We start from the raw sequence: 18795 nt of genomic DNA, 5'->3' as shown, positions 1-18795 counted from the left end.
TCACATGGCCAAATCTGAGTTTTAGGTGGATCTTCACTGCCTCTGAAGAGAGATTCTGTGGCCTAGGTGTAGATGTATGAAAGGAAAATGCTCAAACCCTGCTAATGGTCAACTCAGACCACACTGCTATGGAATATTTCACCCATTAGTGAAATATGCTCCTGCTCTGTCAGCTTCAGAGTTCAGTTAAACGAGTTATCTAGCTTAATTCACAATAACTTAAATGAATTTCACCAATCTTTTCCTTTAAAAATGCAGTTTCTTGAACACATCATTATAGAAGAATCCGTTTTCCTATTTTTTTAGGTTCATATTTCTGAAATAGCTTGAAAACACCAACTAACTAACTAGCATAGAAAGAAGAAAAACATAGAAAAAAGAAAGCATGTAAGAAGGAATGCAAATAGTTCATTTATATAAAAATGTTTAATTCTCTTTTCATGCTTTGTCTTCTGTTTTTTGAATCAAATACTGAATCTGAATTCAAATCTGTTGCTGCTAATAATGTCAAAGTTGTGGAAGTGAAGAATAGCCTTGAATATGACAGCAAAGGATAAAAGGTGTTGAAAAGTAAGGCAGGAAATTGATATTTTCAGAAGTGCAAAGGTGAAAGAACTAAAAGGTTCCTGATAGGAAACAGTAATTTTTAAATTAATATGGATGTATGTGGCATAAAGATTTCCTTCTGGTCCTTTGTTTTCTGGTCCCTTTGCTTTCCCTGTCCTATAGGAAGGAAGGAAAAATAATAGACATATCTATTAAAAAAATAGACATGATCCTTCTCTTCAGTACAACATTTACAGTGCAGAATTCTTCTCAAAGCTACTATATTTCAGAATCATTGGCTTTTTCAAAATACTCATAATTATATGTCTAAATTGGTCATTGTTAATTAAGACATTTTCAATTTCTATTACTAATGCTGGAATCCATATTTAGAAAGCAAGTAAGAACTTTGCTGAGCTATTTCCACAAATATGAAAATCAAGTTCTTTTATTTATTTATCACAAAAATGGTTTTAAATTGTGAATATTGGTAGCACCATTCAGCCCTGCAACTATAGGGGCTTGGAGTGGGACAGAAATCTCTACATTTTACATGAGGGTAATCATTATCTTGGAAACAGATAATGTGTTGAGAGTTAACACTCTCAACACAGAGTTAACACAGATAACAGTTGAGAGTCACCACCATTAATAGTCTTACTATGCAGTTCCTGGAAAACTTTTTTGCAAACCAAAGACTTCAAATTTCTAGATCTGAGTCTCAACACTGTCCTCAGTGGACATTGTCTATCCATCGTGCTCAAATAGGTTTAATATATGAACTTTTAATGGGCCAACACTTTACAACAATGAGAATCACAAGCATAAAAAATTAACATAGGACTGACTGATATTTGGAGATGTCAAATGCCAATGCCCAAAATTACAACTTCACATTTCATTTTCACCTGAGAAAATAAAACTCTTCTAATCTATGAAGATGAGAGATGTGGCATGAAGGTATAAAAGACTGGCAGTAACATTACAGAAGGGGTCTGTACCAGATTTGTAAGTAAAGCTTGAACTAAAGATGCCAGAAACACATTCACCTTGGGAGAGGTACATTTGTCAATTCAATTTTTTTTCCCCAAGTTATGTCTCAGATTATTTTTTTGTGCAGCATTTTTGTCACTTAAAATAATCAGAATCCCTAAGGTAATAACAGCTCCAAGTTTTCTGTCCCTCTGACTTTCTTCTAGTTTCATTTTTGTAACTGTTGAAAATTTTCAGAAACTCTGAAGTTCAAAATGTTAGACCTTCAGCATAACAGGATGATATAACATCAGCAGGACAATCTCTAGCTAAGCTGCTCTCCACTTTACAAATAATACTTCATCCATTGCTGCAGGAACTAAGCTCATGTCCAGAGGATAAAACAAGATTTCGAGAAAACTGAATAGCAGTTGGAGTATAATAAGAAAGTAAGGAAATTAGAGAAAGGGGAAATTTGGAAAGCCATTTTTCCCATGATAGGCCATCTAATTATTTCCTAAATGGGAAAATGCTTTAGCCTTACCTGGTTGGCAACTGTGCACGTTGAGCATGAAAAATGCTTCCTGACATCTGTTCTGAATTTTCATCTTCTTTCCATGTATGCTCCTTTGTCCTGTCATCTATGTCAACTTGCAAACAACAACATGAAATGACAGGTTCTAATCACTTCAATATTGAAAATTGTCCTTTTTCTTTCTTTTTTATTTTTTTGAGAAAAGGTTTCTATAGCATACTGTTTCCTCTCTCTCAGTTAAGTGTCTTCTAATTGCTATCATGTCACAAAGTTCAATAACACAGAACCAAACAGAGGTTTCTAACAGAAAATATGGGCTGCAAGACACAAAGAGTGAAATTCAGGTTTTCAAAGTGGAAATTGGGCTCATTGGAAACTGCTTAACCTCCCTTTTCCACCAGACAAAACACTTTCTAGCATGAGTGCTCACTTGGGGATCTGTCTTGCATTTCTGAAATGCTCATTACTACTATTACTGGTACTATCTCTCCTCTAGCATGGACACAAATAAAATGGACAGCCCAAAAAGAGGCTGAAGTTGCAGGAGATTCTCAGCATAAGCTCATAAGCTGAAATCTTTTTGCTTTAGCATCATGAACCAATGCCAGCAGACGAGAGCAATGCCTTCAAAATCCTCAGAGCTCCACTGTGGGATGTTCCTGCCTAGTGTGGTTTATATCCCTGCCAGGACCTTGAGGCCGGGAGAAGGCAAAAAGCACAAGGATTACTCCTGGACTTTTAAAATGGGTAGCATTACAAATGTTAGTCATTTTTGTGCCAAGGAAATAAGGTCTGCAGAGTTGCCAATCAGTCTGATTTAAATGCAGGTATATCAAAGCAAATTTTCACCAAGGAACTGAGGATAAAGCTGCTGAAGTTTGCATAGGTCAGGATTTGGTTCCAATCTTTTATTTTTCCTCCTAACAATAAACGCTAAATAATCTTAAAATCAGACCAGGTGATGAGTACTAATTGCAAATAATCTACTCGGTTGCAAAGTTATAATAATAATAAAAAAATTGTATTGTTCTTTGATATAAGCCTGTACAATGTATGCTATTTGCTAATATCACAAGTTGAATCCACACAAGCATCTCTAGGCCTGATCTAATGAAAAGTAAGTTTCACACACAGTATATAAATTATCTTCTGCCCAGTAGCTGACAGCATCCTTACTCTGCTTCCCATGAATGAAATACGGGTATCTGAAATAGGTTTTTTTTTGGGTTTTTTTTTTTTTGAATCTGCAGGAAAACCAATGTAATGTTTGCATCTGGAATCTGCATCTAGCATGACAATAGCTGTCATTGTGGTGCTCTGCTGCACTGAGAAGTGTATCTGAGCGAGGCTCAGAGCTCTCCTTTCATCTCCAGCTGTAAGCCCTAGGCCTCCATGAGAAAAGATCTGTGCTGAGTGATCTATTCAGGTAAAGGCCCACAGAGCTTTATGTGCAGACATCTCCCAGTGTAGCTCTGAACAAGCTCCCTGTGAAGGATTTTCCCCTCTACGAAAGCTGGTCCAGGTTTTCCAACGAGTTTAGCAGTCACTTTCAAGTTTTAATTTTCCCCAACTTTAGGTCTGGCAGAAACCATTCTTAGGTGCCAGGTCTGAAGCAATCAGCACCCCAAGAAATGCCCTGTGTTATTGCAGGTTGGCAGGATGCATTACAGAGCTGCTGCAGCAATAGCCCAATACAAGTTTAACATTACATATTGGGCCCAGCTGGAAACCCCATCTGAGGAGCTATCTAGTGCAGTTAGTTGTATATTTCTCTAAATACATGAAGACATTAAAATTCAACTACTTGATGGCTTTTGGTTTGGTGCTTTTTCATACCTAGTACAGGGATCCTTTGGCAAGAGTTTGTGCAGCTGAATCTGGTGATGCAGGGAGACAAATGGTCAGAAAGGGGTAGAAAAATCAATTCATAAACTGATTTCCAAGAACAGCTTAAGTGTGTTAAAATGTGTAAATTTCACAACCAGTTAGGCCTTACCTAAACTGCCTGAACTGCTTAGGTTGTACTAAAATCTACTAGAGTTTCTGATTATCAAAAGACAGAATGTTTATTTAACTTCATATTATTTCAACACATTGCTAGACAGCATGGACAAAGCATATTTGACCTGGCTTTAAATGGAAATTAACATCTCTATTTTTTAGTTTGACCCAAAGCCTACTGATTTCAGAAGGTGATTTTTGACAAACCTGGGTTTTGAATCAGACCCTTTATCACAGTTTTTGAATGATCTTTTTGTGGCTCACTCAAGAAGGAGCCATTTCTCAGCAGAGGGCAGGACAAAGGAAGCAGTTTCATTTACTGCAAAGTCAAGCTAAGCATTTGATGGAGGATTCTCTTTTGTCATGAATTTACACATTTACAAGGGATGTCCCCCAGAGAACCAAAACAAAAGGTGGCTAAGTTGCTGCTGAGTTAGGGCCTCACTCATAAAAATAATACTGTAAAAAATCTGGTCTGTGGGTAACAATGAGAAGTTAATACAAATGGTCACTGACTTCATTATAGAACTCTTTGGCAGCAGCTTTTCCAGACTCATGTTAAGCCTTGAGAGAGAAACGTTTCAGCACAGAACCACTTAATCATTTATATGAATGAAAATGAGTGCAAACAGAATGCTGAGATGGCTTTAAGATCACCTCTTTTTTCTTGTATGGAATACCCACTATAATTACATTTCACTTGTCAGTCCATAAATTTTGCTTATTACAAAATGGGCATTATTGATTGCTTTTTAAAAGTACTAAAACTAAGCTAAGAGCAGTAGATCTCTCAGCAAATTCAAAACATACTATCTTCCAAACTAATCACTGGCAAAGGGACTGTGGAAAAACTATCTAAGTTTATTGTAAGCCTAATGCAAAAAAATTACCATGAGTTTTAGGTTAGTAACTTGGCTTTGAGTTTAGCATGTTTTAAGCCACAATGAAAAAAAAAAAAAAAAAAAAAAAAAAGATAAACTTATTTGGCAAAGCCAGACACTTTTAAAGCCAACATCCTGTAATTGTTTCCTCATTCAGCCTGGCAGCTTGAACAAGAAGAAAAGAGAAAGAAGAAAGACAAGAAAAAAAAAAGAAAGGAGAGGGAAAAGGAGAAGAGAAAGGAGAGGGGAAAATGGAAACCATCTTGAGAAAGAAAAAAATAGAAGGAAACAGAAATCAAGGTGATTATCTCAATTGTAGCAAATAAATATATAAACTGCATATTTGCTCCTTTTTTTCCCCTTTGAGGTAGCATGTAACAAAATGAAATAATGGAAGCTCACTATTCTTGTGGTATAAAGCATGAACTCAAAATGTTCTGGGTTTGAAGCAGTGCAAGGAGTGGATGTTTTAACACAGTTGACCTTAGCAATGCAGAAAAGCCAGAGTGATAACAGGCAGCCTAAGAGGACTCAGCCTCTTTTGGATCAGTTGATTAAATATCTCCAAGTGAGATTAATACACACTGGGAATTTCCTTATTTAGAACCAGTAAGAAATAAAAGTGATCAGAAGGAATTTAGAACTGCCATTCTCATTTAAATAAGGCTAGGAGCTGACAGCTACAAATAGTTATAAGAAAAGGGAGGGGAAATCTGACAAAGAATAAATTAACATTTCTTATTGGATTAAAGCTAAACATTCTCTGAGAATACTCAAACTTTTACCTCTTGTACTGCTGTTTTGTTGCCAGTCCTGAACTAATACTGAAAAAAGAGCCAAAGAGGTAGCTACTGATCTGGCTGGGAAACAATGCCCTATTCAAAGCTAGTATCTGTTCTAAGTATCAAGCAACAAAATTAACTTTCCTCTGCAGAGAGGGGTAAAGGAGAACATTTATGTCAATGTCAAGCCAGGAAAGCAATTTTGTATTAACCTATGAAGTTAAGAAAATATAATACACAAAGGTATTTTTAAAGTATATGTAATTTTAAAACCTTCTAAATATCTTAACAGTGCACTTGGCTACAATTGCATTTTGCGGGCAGCAGTAGATTTTTTTTGCATTTTCAAATCCAGGGATGGGGCTGTACTCCATCAAGAAATTATCACATCAAACTGAATGCCACTATGAAAGTAGCAAATGAGATTTGTCAGTATCCAGAGAATGGCCAGATAATCAGGTTGTGACTCACCAGCTCCACTGAGGGAGCTGTGTCCAGAGCAGTTGCATTTATGAAGCCATTGACGCACGGTCCCAGGGCCAGTTGAGTGACAGCTGGAAAAGCCTTTGGAAACCAAGTTTTAGAGACACCAGAGCAAATTCTATGCAATTATCCATGAGACTATCCATCTTTGCTGCAAGAGCAAAGCACATGCAAAGTGCCTTTGCAGCACCAGTCAGAGGAAGAAAAGAGAACAAATTATAACAGGAAGTCCTGGGCTCACACTATTGGCCTTTTCATCATTTTGGTGATATAAAAGACTACTAAAGTACTTTCTGAGGCAACAGATAGCTCTGTAACAAAGGTAAATGGTCTGCTGATACACCAGAATCAGAGAGAAACTTTCCATATTTTCCATGCTGGCAATCTAAGAACAGACAATTACTAACATGTAGCCTAGTAAGAAGGTTAATCTTGTCATGATAGACCAGGAGTAATGCATCTGGACCAAGAATAGACTGCCCCACAAGTGAACAGCAGGAATACGTTGGGACACAGGTCCCAGAGCTAGGTGTCTTTGTGGGTTGTGTGCCTGAATTTCCTTTCCCTGGCAACTGAGGCACGGTGGACAGGAATTCATCTGTGTGAATGGATGGAGATCTGTCCTTCCCTTTGCCTCTCACTCAGCACTCAGGGGAGCAGGGCTGGTAGAACAGAGGAAATCAGCCCTGCCAGCCACTGTTTTATCCCCTGTGAAAACCCTTTAGGTACAGAGTGGCAGCCATACCAAAATGGAACTTGTTTTTAATGCCCTTTGGGATACCAACTAGAGCAAAGATAGACTGTTGATACATCTGTCTCATTAAGAAAGATAGAAGATTCAACTGATTCTGTCCAATTTGTTATTAATATTGTCATCTTCCCTTAAATATTTGCGGATACCAGCATGGAAATCTTAGAGATCTGTAGATGCTTCAAAGATTTTCACCACCATCTTAAATACTGTTTCTCATTTTCCAACCATCTGGTGCCTTTCACAGGTATACCAAAAGCCCTTGAAACAGGACCTGCGGCTTTAATTCTTTCAGTGCTCTACTCTAAAGAATATCTGATTTTCCTAGTCTAGACATATTCAGCCCTTCCAATTTTAGTCCAACCTTTGTAAAAATAATTTCCATTTCCATATTATTATTCCCTAGCTATTTTGGTTTTTTTCCTCCATATTAAGCAGCTTCCTTCTTGTTATTACTGCCAATATGATTTATAACTTCATTGTTTCTGGCTTGGTTAAAACAGAGTGTATTCATACAGTGAAATAGTTCTGTGAAGTCAACACATTAATCCTATGATTTGCATAGTATCTTAAGCCATTGCCAAATTATATAATAAACAAAGATCCTCTGTTATTCACCTGTGTTGAAAACTGGAAACCTTTTGTATGTCATCCACAGCCTCCTTTCCCAAAAGTTTTCCAGCACACCTTTACAGGGTGTGATATGCTGGCTTGTGTTCCAATAGGGAGGATTGGTAGAACCAGCTATGATATATTTCATTCCAGAGCTGATAACCTCAGAGGACTCATCTGTAAAAAAGTTTATCTTGTAAGTAAATCCCACAAAGTGTACCAAGGAAAGAAATAAAGAAATACCAGCTCACACTAAATTGTTTGCTAACTGACTAAAAATAATACCTGTTGGTAAAACCCCCTGAAATCTAGGAAGATAACTCCTTTCACAAAAGAAAATATCTACTTCCTTTATTTTTAGGATCTCCTTGAAAAAGAAGCCTGTTCTTAACTGAGACTAGAGCTGTGTACCTGACAATCTAAGCATTGGCCTCTGGACAAGCAGAACAGAAAATGCAGAAATTGTTAAATCTGCGGATTTATATCATCAAGATCTGGAGTCAGAAGTCAAAGACGGACACACTGCTCTTCAAAAAGGTAGAGTACAGACAAGGAAAAAAACAACAGCAAACACCATGCCAAAAAAGAGTGTGATCAAGCTGTCTAAGAAGGTTTGCAGGATTTTCCGTGGAACAGGATTGAATGCCAAGACTTACAGTATTTTGTAAAACAATCTATGTTAACCTTCAAGCTGAACTAAAAATCCAGTAAATAAACTGATGAGGAAGGGATTTGGCTTGGCAGTAACTCTACTGCACTACTAGTAAAACAGAAATAACAATATCTCACAGAGAAAAAGAAAAGTCCTCCTTGAGTGGATATTTTGATAGTTTGCTGCTACACTTTAAAGTTGTTGGGCTAAATTGCTGGGAGGTGGTGTCCTGTTCAAAAGGAATCAGTGTCCTACCATGACCAAATGCTAAACTCTCTGGTAAGATACCGATTTTGCTATTTCAGTTGGTGTTGAACTGAATTCCCATAAACTGGACTGGAATAAATAACATGATCTGGTCCGATTCATGTCTCCAGAATTGACTCTGCTTGGAAGAGAGCACAGAAATAACAGGGCTCAGTTCTCAGGCTGGTGAAAGGCTGTTCTGGTTGACAGCTTATGTTAACAGCTTCTGTGCTGGGAGTCTGGCAAAAGGCTTCAGGGAAACTGTCTGTTTGCTTTCATTCATATTTTATATATGTTACATATACACACAGAGAGCACTGCATGTATTAGTCTGCAATTTTCTGTCACAATCGTGGTCATCACACTCTGTGTGTGAGCAGCCATGGCTGAGAAGGGGAATTTCGGATCTGGTTTAAATAGTCTTCATTCTCATGTCCTGGCAAGGACATCTAAGGAACATTACCTTACAATGTTAAGCAGTGTTCCCTCTCATGCAGCAGATACCACTTCCAGTGCAAATACATGTGCTTACAAGTTTAATGTTAGCTGTCAGTAGGTACTCAAGCATGAAAAGTTAACATTTGCTTTCTATCAGGATTCACATGACCAGGGCTCCGTGGCTTGAGTGTTGGAGAAAAGCAAGCACAGAAGGTCCTTGACACCAGAGCAATAAAGATTTAAATTTAAAATAAAGCTTTACAGATGTTTTGGCATCTTCCCAATACAATTTAAAGAAAATAACAACAAAACCAAGCAAATAGGCAGGTAGTTAACCAATTAGGAATGATTTTCAGTTGCACATCAGCTCAAGGCAGGCTCATCTGGTAGCTGACTGAAAGCCAGGGATAGCTGATGTTGCACACTGGGGTAATGTGGACTTTGTTCAGTAGCAGACCCACTAGAAAATGCAGAAGGATCCAAGCCTGGTTCTTATTTACAACAGCAGAATTTTAGGAATATGTGAAAAACTGAGCAATACCATGAGTATTCAAAAGTTCACAAATATACCCAATATCAGATCCAATCTAACATTTGAGCCACAGAAACCTAAAAATCCCATGTTAAGCCATCTATCTTTTAAAATAGATCAGAAATTTTCCATATTCAAAACTACCAAAAGAAGTTTTCCTTCACAGACTGAATGCAGAAGTTTTCAAAGTTCTAACATGTTAAAAATACAATTAAAGATTCAATGCCAGTCAAGGTTAGACTGGGAGCTGAGTGTAAAATGCAGGACTGTGAGCTGTCTACAAGTCCTCAGTAAAAGTCTGAGAAGTTACAGTGAACAATTATTTAAACATTAGCTCAGTCGAAGTGAAAGAAAAAAGAAAGGAAATGAAAGGTGAGGAATGTTGGAGCTGAAAAGACCACGGTCAATACCTCAAAGACAAATGGAGGTGGGTGCAAGGGACCCTCCTCAGGGGCTGCTGCCTGGGCTGTAGAGTTTAGCATCCCCATCAGTCACACACAGAGCTCTCCCAGCCCCACAGAGACACCACACTGTGGGAACAGAGGGGAGGCAGGGGACATTGTCCCTGCCATTCAGGGACACAGCAAAATCCCCAAGGAATGGCCCAGCTGAGACCCATGAAGCTGAAGGACCCCATGCAAAAAAACAGCCTGGGAAAGGTCTGACTCGGAAATCAGCTCTGCAGAGATGGACTTGGGGCCAATCTACATGAGTTCTATGCCCTGTTGGTCTGCATCAGCAAGGATGTGGCCAGCAGGGAAGGCATTCAGCCCTTGAGAGGTGACGCTGGAGCATCGTGTCCTGCTGTTAAGCACTGGAATGGTCACCCAGAGTGCCTGTGGAATCTTTATCCCAGGAAATTTTGACAAATCAGATGGGGAAATTCCTGAATAGTTTGATCTACCTTTGAAGTCAGTCCAGCCTTGAGCAGAAGGTTGGTTTGGATGGCTCCAGGTGTCCCTTCCAATTGAAGTATTTCTGCAATTACATGAAAAGACAATGTTACAAATATATTACTCCACCATTATTAATTCATTTGTTTATTCCTCATTACAATGAGCCATTTGCCTGCCAGTCTCAAAAGGGAATATTTATTTTAGAACTAAAAAGATTTCCTTGCACATATAAAGTGACAATATTAGATATTAGAACTCTTAAGCTTGAAAGACATAGGGCTTACAAGTATGAGTATAGTGTGATATTTCATCACCATGAGTGGCATGAAAAAAGCAGATAGGAATAATTTGTTCACTGTTTCCTAATACAAGTCTGAGAAAGTACCAAAAAAAGCTAGCAAAACTAGGTTAGCACAGTTGAGTGAAGGCTAGACACATAGACCCTTGGCATTAAACAGTGCTGTCATTCTTATGATAATGTTCTACATAATGTTCTGCAAGGTCCCTGACCCTGTCCTGGCCATCCAAACACAGCTCTGTAACTTTTGAGTTCCAGCCATCACTAAAAAAATTAACTTTGTGGGAGATTCCAGTAGAGCACACACCTGCATGGCTGCTGGATATCTCCAAAGAATCTGAGACACAAGCAGCATTTTCATCCCATGTTCTGTGATATCAGACTGTATACTTCATTTACAGAAATGTTTTTATACAGCAGAGATACATAGGAAATGTCAAACACCAGAAGGTGCAGCCACATGAATAAACCTGATAGAGATATGCTGATTTATATGTACCAGAGATATCTATCTGAGCCACAATTTAGATCAATAAACCCACCACTGACTTATAGACTGCCACAGCAGGAAAAATCATGATAGAGGGTGTACCCTACAAACCTTTCAGATAAACAGATGATTAAACACATGAAGCAAATCAAAATGATCACACTGAGTACTGGATGAGGCAAGAACAAAGCTCCTGTCAGCTGTGTTGATCTACAACTATTGCTGCTTTTATTTTACACCATAATGGGATCCGGTGAGGTTGTTTGTTATAGATAAATAGAGCTAATTATCACCAATTAAAGATGCACTAATTAACTCAGTTTTATCCCATCCAAAATTCAATTAATAATCAATTCCAAAGATTTGGGCCATGTTGGATGGAGCTCTGAGCAGCCTGGGCTAGAGCTGTTGCTGTCCGTGGCAAGGGGTTGGGAGGAGTTGACATTTGAGGTCTCTTTTAACTCAAATAATTCTATGATTCTATGACTGTGAATTAGGAAGAATAGGGGGGGGAAACACCTAAAAAGAACAAAAGAGTGCACCTAAAGTGGGCCATTTTCAATTTAAGCATCTTACTAATCACACTTAACAATCCCAGCAATTCAGAAAACGAGGATTTAGAGTCCCACCCATTAAAAAAAAAATGTTTAAATGAGAGGTGCAAAACTGTGTCACAGGTCTTTTATATATGTGTCAGGGAAGCAATGCCTGTGCTTTGAAGGAAAAAAAAGAGTATTAAAAACTTGTCCAGATGTTCACTTCTCTGCTTTAAGTGAGCAAAAGCTGCTACTGAGAATCAATCATGAGTCTGGAAACACCTTTTCTTTATCTGTTAAAGGACTGACAACACAGCACAGCTGGGAGTGAAATGGCAAATTATTTCTTTGCTGTTGTTATATGGTAGCTATGGTTCCACCAGCACTTACTTTTCAAGCGTTCATGAGCCAGGAAATTACAACAGAGACATAAATATTTTCTCCAACCTGAGACTAAGCTCTGTCTTTGGGTCCTGTCTCTTTCAGCATTTCTGGACAAACATGTACCAAACTGGACAGTTAAGCATGTCTGAAAAGAAACTTTTGCACTGAAAAGTTTTTAAACAATTTTATCTTGGAAAAAAAAATACAGTTCTGGGATGAAATAAGGCCCTTGGCAAAATACAATAGTCTGCTCTACTATCTGTTAGCATTTCCGAAGAGATGCCAGCAGTCTACTTAAGCTACTGAGATTTCTACAATCACTGAAGAATTTTCTTCCCAAATCTTCCAAGGGGAATTCACAACCCAGGATAGACATAGAAATTTATTACTCACAAAATAACTTGGTTTTTCCCCCTTTTTTTTTCTTTTAAACTGCCTGTGCAGAGATGTGCATGATCTCCTATTTCCTCTCTATCAAACCTGTATGTTGTCTCAGATTTTAGTAAATCAAGTGAGGTTTGATGTGAATAACAGCAAACTTAATGTGAATAGCAGCATAACTTCTGAGCCAGATATTAATTGAATAAGTTGTAGTAAGCTGTAAATATCCCTGAAAAAGGCACATATGAGGAACAAATGGCAAGAATTTAACTTTATATTTACTGCATGTTGCCTGGGTTTGACTTCAGCCCTAGTCTGATAAAACTCTAGGCACTGCAACAGAGCTGCAGTGAATGGCCTTGTGTAGCCAACTCTGCTTCTGCAATGCCATTTTACTCTTTAGGAGAAATAAACCTCAATAAAACAAAACACTGTACAAAATCCTCTCCCCTCTTCTTGAACCTTCTAAGAGGTGCTAGAAAAGACCCTGTTGCATCTTTATCGAAATTACAGTGATAAGAATGGCTAAAGTAAACAGGAATCTTTGCTTTTGTGGTCATTTTGCTGTCTGTGCCTTATTGCGTGAGAAGACAGCACCGAGGCCTGTGTGACTTCTGCTGGTCACAGGTGACTTGCTGGTTTTCCCAGCCTACAGATATTACCTATTTTTAGCTTCATCTGATCTTATTGTGCCTCTGAGCAGTTCATGGTATGACCAGCCAGCCCTGCAATTTCTGACAATCATTATGAAAAATTTAAAAGTGGACAAATGCATGTTTGTTGTGATCCCAGCATTAAGGGGCTGTGAATTTCATTCATAATAAGTAGGAGTAGGAACAAAGAGCAACCAGCCATGCCATGCTACAGAGACTGGAGGAATTCAGAGATGGAAGCCAAAGTGATGCCAAATATCCTTTGTCCAAAAAGGAAGTGGTGGTCCCTGGGTGGATCAGGGCCAAGCCATCCCCAGAATGTAGATGTCACAGAGTTGGAATGCAGCTGCCTAGCTCAGCAGAGAACAGTTTCTAACTGGAAAAAGAGAAGGAGCACTGAGCCAGCAGTGACTGCAAGGCAGTTTGGAGGAGCAAATGCAGTCAGTTGTAAATCTGGCCGGAATACAGGGATGAAATGAATCCGTGTCTGCAAAGAATGCCACGGGATCCACAGGGACAGAGTTCCGTTATGGGCTCTCCATATATGTCTCACATGAGTTTGTCACCATACAGAAATGCAGTGAGGAAATGCACACATCCTTACTTGCAGCCACAAAATTCAGTGATTTAGATGAGAAAATATTTACCTGCAAAACTAATAGCAACACACAAAATTGTAGGTGTGCTTTCTTACACTAAGCAAATAATTTTTACAGAAGATTCGGTTCATTATCGTATCAGTGGTCAGGGTTAAAGTCCTACCTCTTTCCTAGGCCACCTTTCCTTATGCTTTCATTGAGTTTCAAAGTTGATGACATGATATTCTGTGCAGAGGTTGGAAATTACAGAACCACATTTTTTCTGTTTTTATGAGAACATGAAACAGCTTTACAAAAAAGATTACTTTTTATCTGTCTGCTATACTGCAGAAGAGGTAATGAGGACTGTCAAAAAAAAAATCTGATTTCCCCCATTCTCAATAATGGTTTGTTTCACATCCCTTTCTAGCATGAAATAATTCTGTGAAAAATAAAGCAGGCATTAATCTTATTTGGGTTACAGAAAGGTCTGAATCATTTATAACTGAATTAATTGCTAGAAAGGCTTATGAGCAGCCAATTAGTAATATTTGTATTTGAATCTGCCAGTTGGCCCAGAACTGAAAATGAGTATTAGTTTTGACATAAAGACTGTAGTGTTCACAGATAAAAAAAACATTCAATCAAAATCAAGAATATCCTTGAGAATTACTGCCTTGAATGGAGCACGCCTGATAACTGGCCAGATAAATCTATGAAACCAAACTGCCTAAGACATTTCCCAACTACTGATTCAAAAACTGGTTCTGCATTCCTCATGCAACATCCTGAAGCCCTGATTCTTTTTTTCTCCTTCTATAAAGTCCTGAAAAAGCTGGAGGAAAAAATGGTGCCACGCATGAAACTTCATAGGTGCCAACAAGCTGTTAATTTGTGTCCATTACATTTCTGCAGGACTTTGGAGGACTTTATTTTCCCCACGTGGTGTTCCACTTTTCCACAAGCAGTAAACAAATTCCAAACTAATTCGGATTACTGTGAGAACTGTGGCCAAATTCTGCAAATGACCAAGTAACAAAAGCAATGCCTCTGATGTCCCTCAGAAGCATCCTGTGACAGACTAGCAAGGTTACAAGATGGAAACGTGGGCTGGGATGTGCCTGGAACACATGGCTTCCAGGGGAAAAATATCATGGTTATCTTTCCTCTATCCACATCCTCTGCTCAAGCAGAATGTGGGACCAGAGGAAATCTGCCATTTCTGGAAAAGGAAGGTAGTTCTGAGCTGTTTCTGTGACTGAGCAAAGACTGATCCCTGGGAACCCCATATTGGCTTTGACTGGTCATGCTCCCACCATCCTGCTCTGACAAGACTCTGCCTAACGTGAACTATGAGAAGAGAAATAAGATCAAAAGGGAAAGAATAAGCATTGACAAAAGAGTTCTGCACAGTCAGAAATGTGAATGTCAGGCAAACATCTCTTACAAGTTTTTCTTGTAGCTCCTGGTCAGAATCTCTATTTTGTGAGTTATGGCAATTTCTAAATTTTTCACTTAATAAAAAAGTAACTGCATAATGTGCCAAGGCAGAGTTCTGGGCTGTCCTCAGGCACTCACACTCCTGGACTGTATGCTTTTACTCTTTCTTGAATGATTTTTAACAGTTAGCTGTATTTTTAGTGTTTTCTATGTTCCTTACTACAGACTCTGCTTTCTTCTTAAAGGTTACAAACTTTGGGAGAAAATAGCTAAAGGATTTTTTCAGAATTTCAGGGTAACATATTTTGCCCATGAAGAATGCATTCACACTTTGCTGAAGTAAACTACAATAAAATTCTATATAATTAGAGTATAACCTATAATGTGCTTGTAGCGGAGAGAAATTCTGGAAAACGAAGACAGTAGAACATTGTGTAATGCTTAGAGAAGTATTTGAAAGCTTTTAAGCTAAGCATCATTTAAAACAGATTTTAATTAAGGATTTTCCTTTTTTATTACATATTAAGGTCTCTAAGAGCATAACTTCCATAAATAGTCAAGAATAAACTACATTCAGACCTACATATAAGCACATTTCTTGGCACAGACAAATGAAAACTCTGATTGCTGACATCTCTTTGAAGGAAGATTTTCTTTTTTTTTTTCATCCCAGCCCTTGTTTTATTTATATGGCTCTGCACACTTTTTTATTTTTAATTATCCTAAGGAAAAGAAGGGGTGGAGGGAAACAGATCTTTGTTTTCCAACTGAGACAGTGAAATGCATTCCAAAGCTGCTTTTGTTTTTAATTTACAGAAGCCCTCATGTCTAATCTACTAAGCCAACAAATAATCTGTTTGCCAGGTTTTACATGAGAGTCGTGAAAAGTGCATACAGTTGCTGACTTTATTCTTTTTTTAGCATACAGATTCATTCTCTGCCATAAACTTGAAAAGATCCTTTTGCAGAACTTTCCACCATGAATTTATTTTCAGCTATGCATTTTGTTTCCCAGGAGGTATTTCATTTTCACCAACTTACTTGAGTATCTTCAGCTCTATTTCTTAATAACAACAAAATTGTTTGTTGCTTTATCTGAAAGATAAAGTAGCAAACCCTCTGCTCGTGTTCATGAAAGCAGCTGTTTAAAAGCAAAAACACAGGGTATTGAGAAATATGTTTCTCTCTGAAAATAAAAAAGGTTCAGACCACATGACCACTCCCATGTATTTCCATACACAGAGAAAAGGTACTTTTACATCCTTCAGTTGTTTCAGAATAACTCTATATCCTACATGTCTTAATATTGAAGGTGCATTTCAGTATTTAAAAACTTAATGTGTATCCTGAGAGCCACCAAAACTGCAGGACAACAACACAAAATTGTAGTGTCCCTACACCTCTGTGAATGTCCTCGGAGAAATCCCTGTGTGCAGGCAAGACAGAATCAGTTTTGCAGTGAGATTTTTGGATGGTGTGTACTACAGTGAGGAAATTTCTTTTTGAATGTAGAATTACACCATCACATTTGAATTACCTCCCTCTTCTCCATTAGGGTACATCTCCTGCATAGACAGCTCTAAATCTGGCACAGTTGGATGAACAAACTTGAAGGGTGCAAAGAACATTACTGAACCTGCTGCCAGCTCCCCAAAACTGAGTTTTGCTGGGATTTTCACAGGCAAGGCCAGGGCTCAGAATGTGTTTTGTTCCTCTGGGGATCCCCCCTCTCCTTCCCTCAGAGAATGGCTACATGGCTTTAGATGGGCTGAATAAAGAAAATTGACGAAAAAGTGCAAAGAATCTTCAAATAGAAATAAAACAATGGCTGAGACCTTTTCAATACACTACATATGTGAATAAAAATTTGAAAAAAAATGTAGAAGAATTACTAACCATTTAATTGGAACACATTACACCTATGTTGCTTGTAAATAGATGTAAGGAGGACGTTCAGAGTCCCAGCCCTTGGGAAGCAATCTGTAACTTTCAACATTTAGAAAAAAAGCTATACATGCCTACCACCTGTAGGTAAAAGGCTTTGGCCTCAGCTCTTGCTGCAGAATTGTTGGTGTAGCCAAATACAGCATTCTTAAGGTCAGAATAAAAGAATTTTAGATATTTCTTTAAATTTCATCAAAGTATCAAAGTTACAGTAATAAAGAGAGCTTCACAGTGTTGATTTTAAATGCATTGCAGATTGTCCATAAATTTGTATGGGCATGAATTCTCATTTCATTCAAGGGGTTTTTTTTAATCCAATACCTTTCATCTACTTCATTCATGCTGAGTTCTGTATTTCTGCACAAGTCAGCCTGCTCTTGGGCTAGTCTGAATATAATGGGATTATCTGTGCTAGTGAATTCCAGAATTTAGATTTTCATCATTTTACTTAAACCATCATCACAGAAAGGCATTTTCAAATTTTGTTAACCAATATCCTAAAAATTTTTAAAAATCCCAAAATTCCCAATCAATTTTTTAAATTAATTTATGCTCACAATTCACTTTTAATTGAATAGATTTATAATCTGTATTCACTAGTTCATTTTTGCAGATCCATCAGAGCCTCTTCATAAAGGAACTCCTTTCTAAACCTGCACCTCTCAAGCACCTTCCTCTTTTCTTTTGGCTGATATAAGGAGATACAAATCCCTCCTCAGTGCCAATTTTTCCATATGGAGAAAAAACACCCTTCAAAGTAATTTGCCCCTAGGACAGCATGGAGTGAGGTTGTGGGCTTGGGCACCCACCTCTTTACTCTGCATAGTTTGCCTCCATAACAGAGCAACCTCAAACAATGCTCTTGGCTCTGGCACAAAAAGAAATGGGAAAAAATTCTCTCAGTGGAGAAGAACTGTGGTGCAGGAAGAGTCAAGCCATAAGTTTAACATGAACAAGTCAAATGCATGGCACTGCCCCCATTCCAAATAAGTGAGAGAATTTTTATTTTCTCACAGTTGCCTGTAATGCAGATCATTACATCTTTCTGCCAATGTAGTGCAGTAAAATGACATGGAATGATAACAAAAATTTGGTTTGAAGAAAAAAAAATGGTTTTCTGTCACATGTTGCCATTGATGACGAATTTGACTGTGTTCAGCAAGCAACACAGTCAGATTGGGCAAATGTTGTCCTGGGCAACATTTATAGCCAAAGAATTTAGGAAAGTAATGCAGCCTTCCCCCTCCCTCCCACAGCCCCTGGTCAGGCTGCTGTGCCTTTCATTTAATATTTTTTTTAAATCTCCTTCCTTTACATACCCCTTGAGGCACAAGTTCTCAAAAGTGAGAAGCACTCAAATATAGTTTACGTTACCCCACAGAACACTAAAAGAGGCAAGAAAAGTGTCAAGCAAGGTGACAAGATTCACACCAAAAAAATCATTTTGTAAACTCTCAGAGATGTTGTCACAACAAACCCAGAGGAAAAATTTTACTTCTTCGGCAGCCAATAATGGGGAAGGTGACAGGAGAGCAGAAAGAGAAAGCAAAGACTCCCACTTGCACTTGGGATGCTTTTCAGATCCTCAGCTTTGTCTACACTTAGGCTGCTAGATGATTTTTGATCACCAGCCTCTATCGCCAGTGCAACAGTTCACTTCAATTCTGCGTGCTCCTTGATGGACTGGGTACATTTTCACAGAGCTATCATCACACTTTAACTGCAATAATCATGTTGGAGTTGTGCTCTTGCTACACTACACTA

The 18795-nt window shown here is 38.2% G+C and overlaps 1 long non-coding RNA gene across 1 annotated transcript in view; it reads right to left on the bottom strand.

The window, feature by feature from the left end:
* Positions 1-388: 388 nt before the first annotated feature.
* LOC135448954 (uncharacterized) overlaps positions 389-18795 on the bottom strand; it is a 49126-nt gene continuing 30719 nt past the window's right edge. The window contains exons 3-6 of the long non-coding RNA XR_010440615.1: positions 10336-10409; positions 7570-7740; positions 2063-2168; positions 389-723 (exon numbers count right to left, since the gene is read on the bottom strand). This is a non-coding gene — a long non-coding RNA (uncharacterized LOC135448954). The remainder of the gene's footprint in view (positions 724-2062; positions 2169-7569; positions 7741-10335; positions 10410-18795) is intronic.

Source organism: Zonotrichia leucophrys, chromosome 5 (assembly GCF_028769735.1).
Source record: "Zonotrichia leucophrys gambelii isolate GWCS_2022_RI chromosome 5, RI_Zleu_2.0, whole genome shotgun sequence".
Lineage (NCBI taxonomy): Eukaryota > Metazoa > Chordata > Aves > Passeriformes > Passerellidae > Zonotrichia > Zonotrichia leucophrys.
The sequence above is the reverse complement of the archived record's forward strand: the minus strand, read 5'-3'. Positions and strand labels throughout refer to the sequence as shown.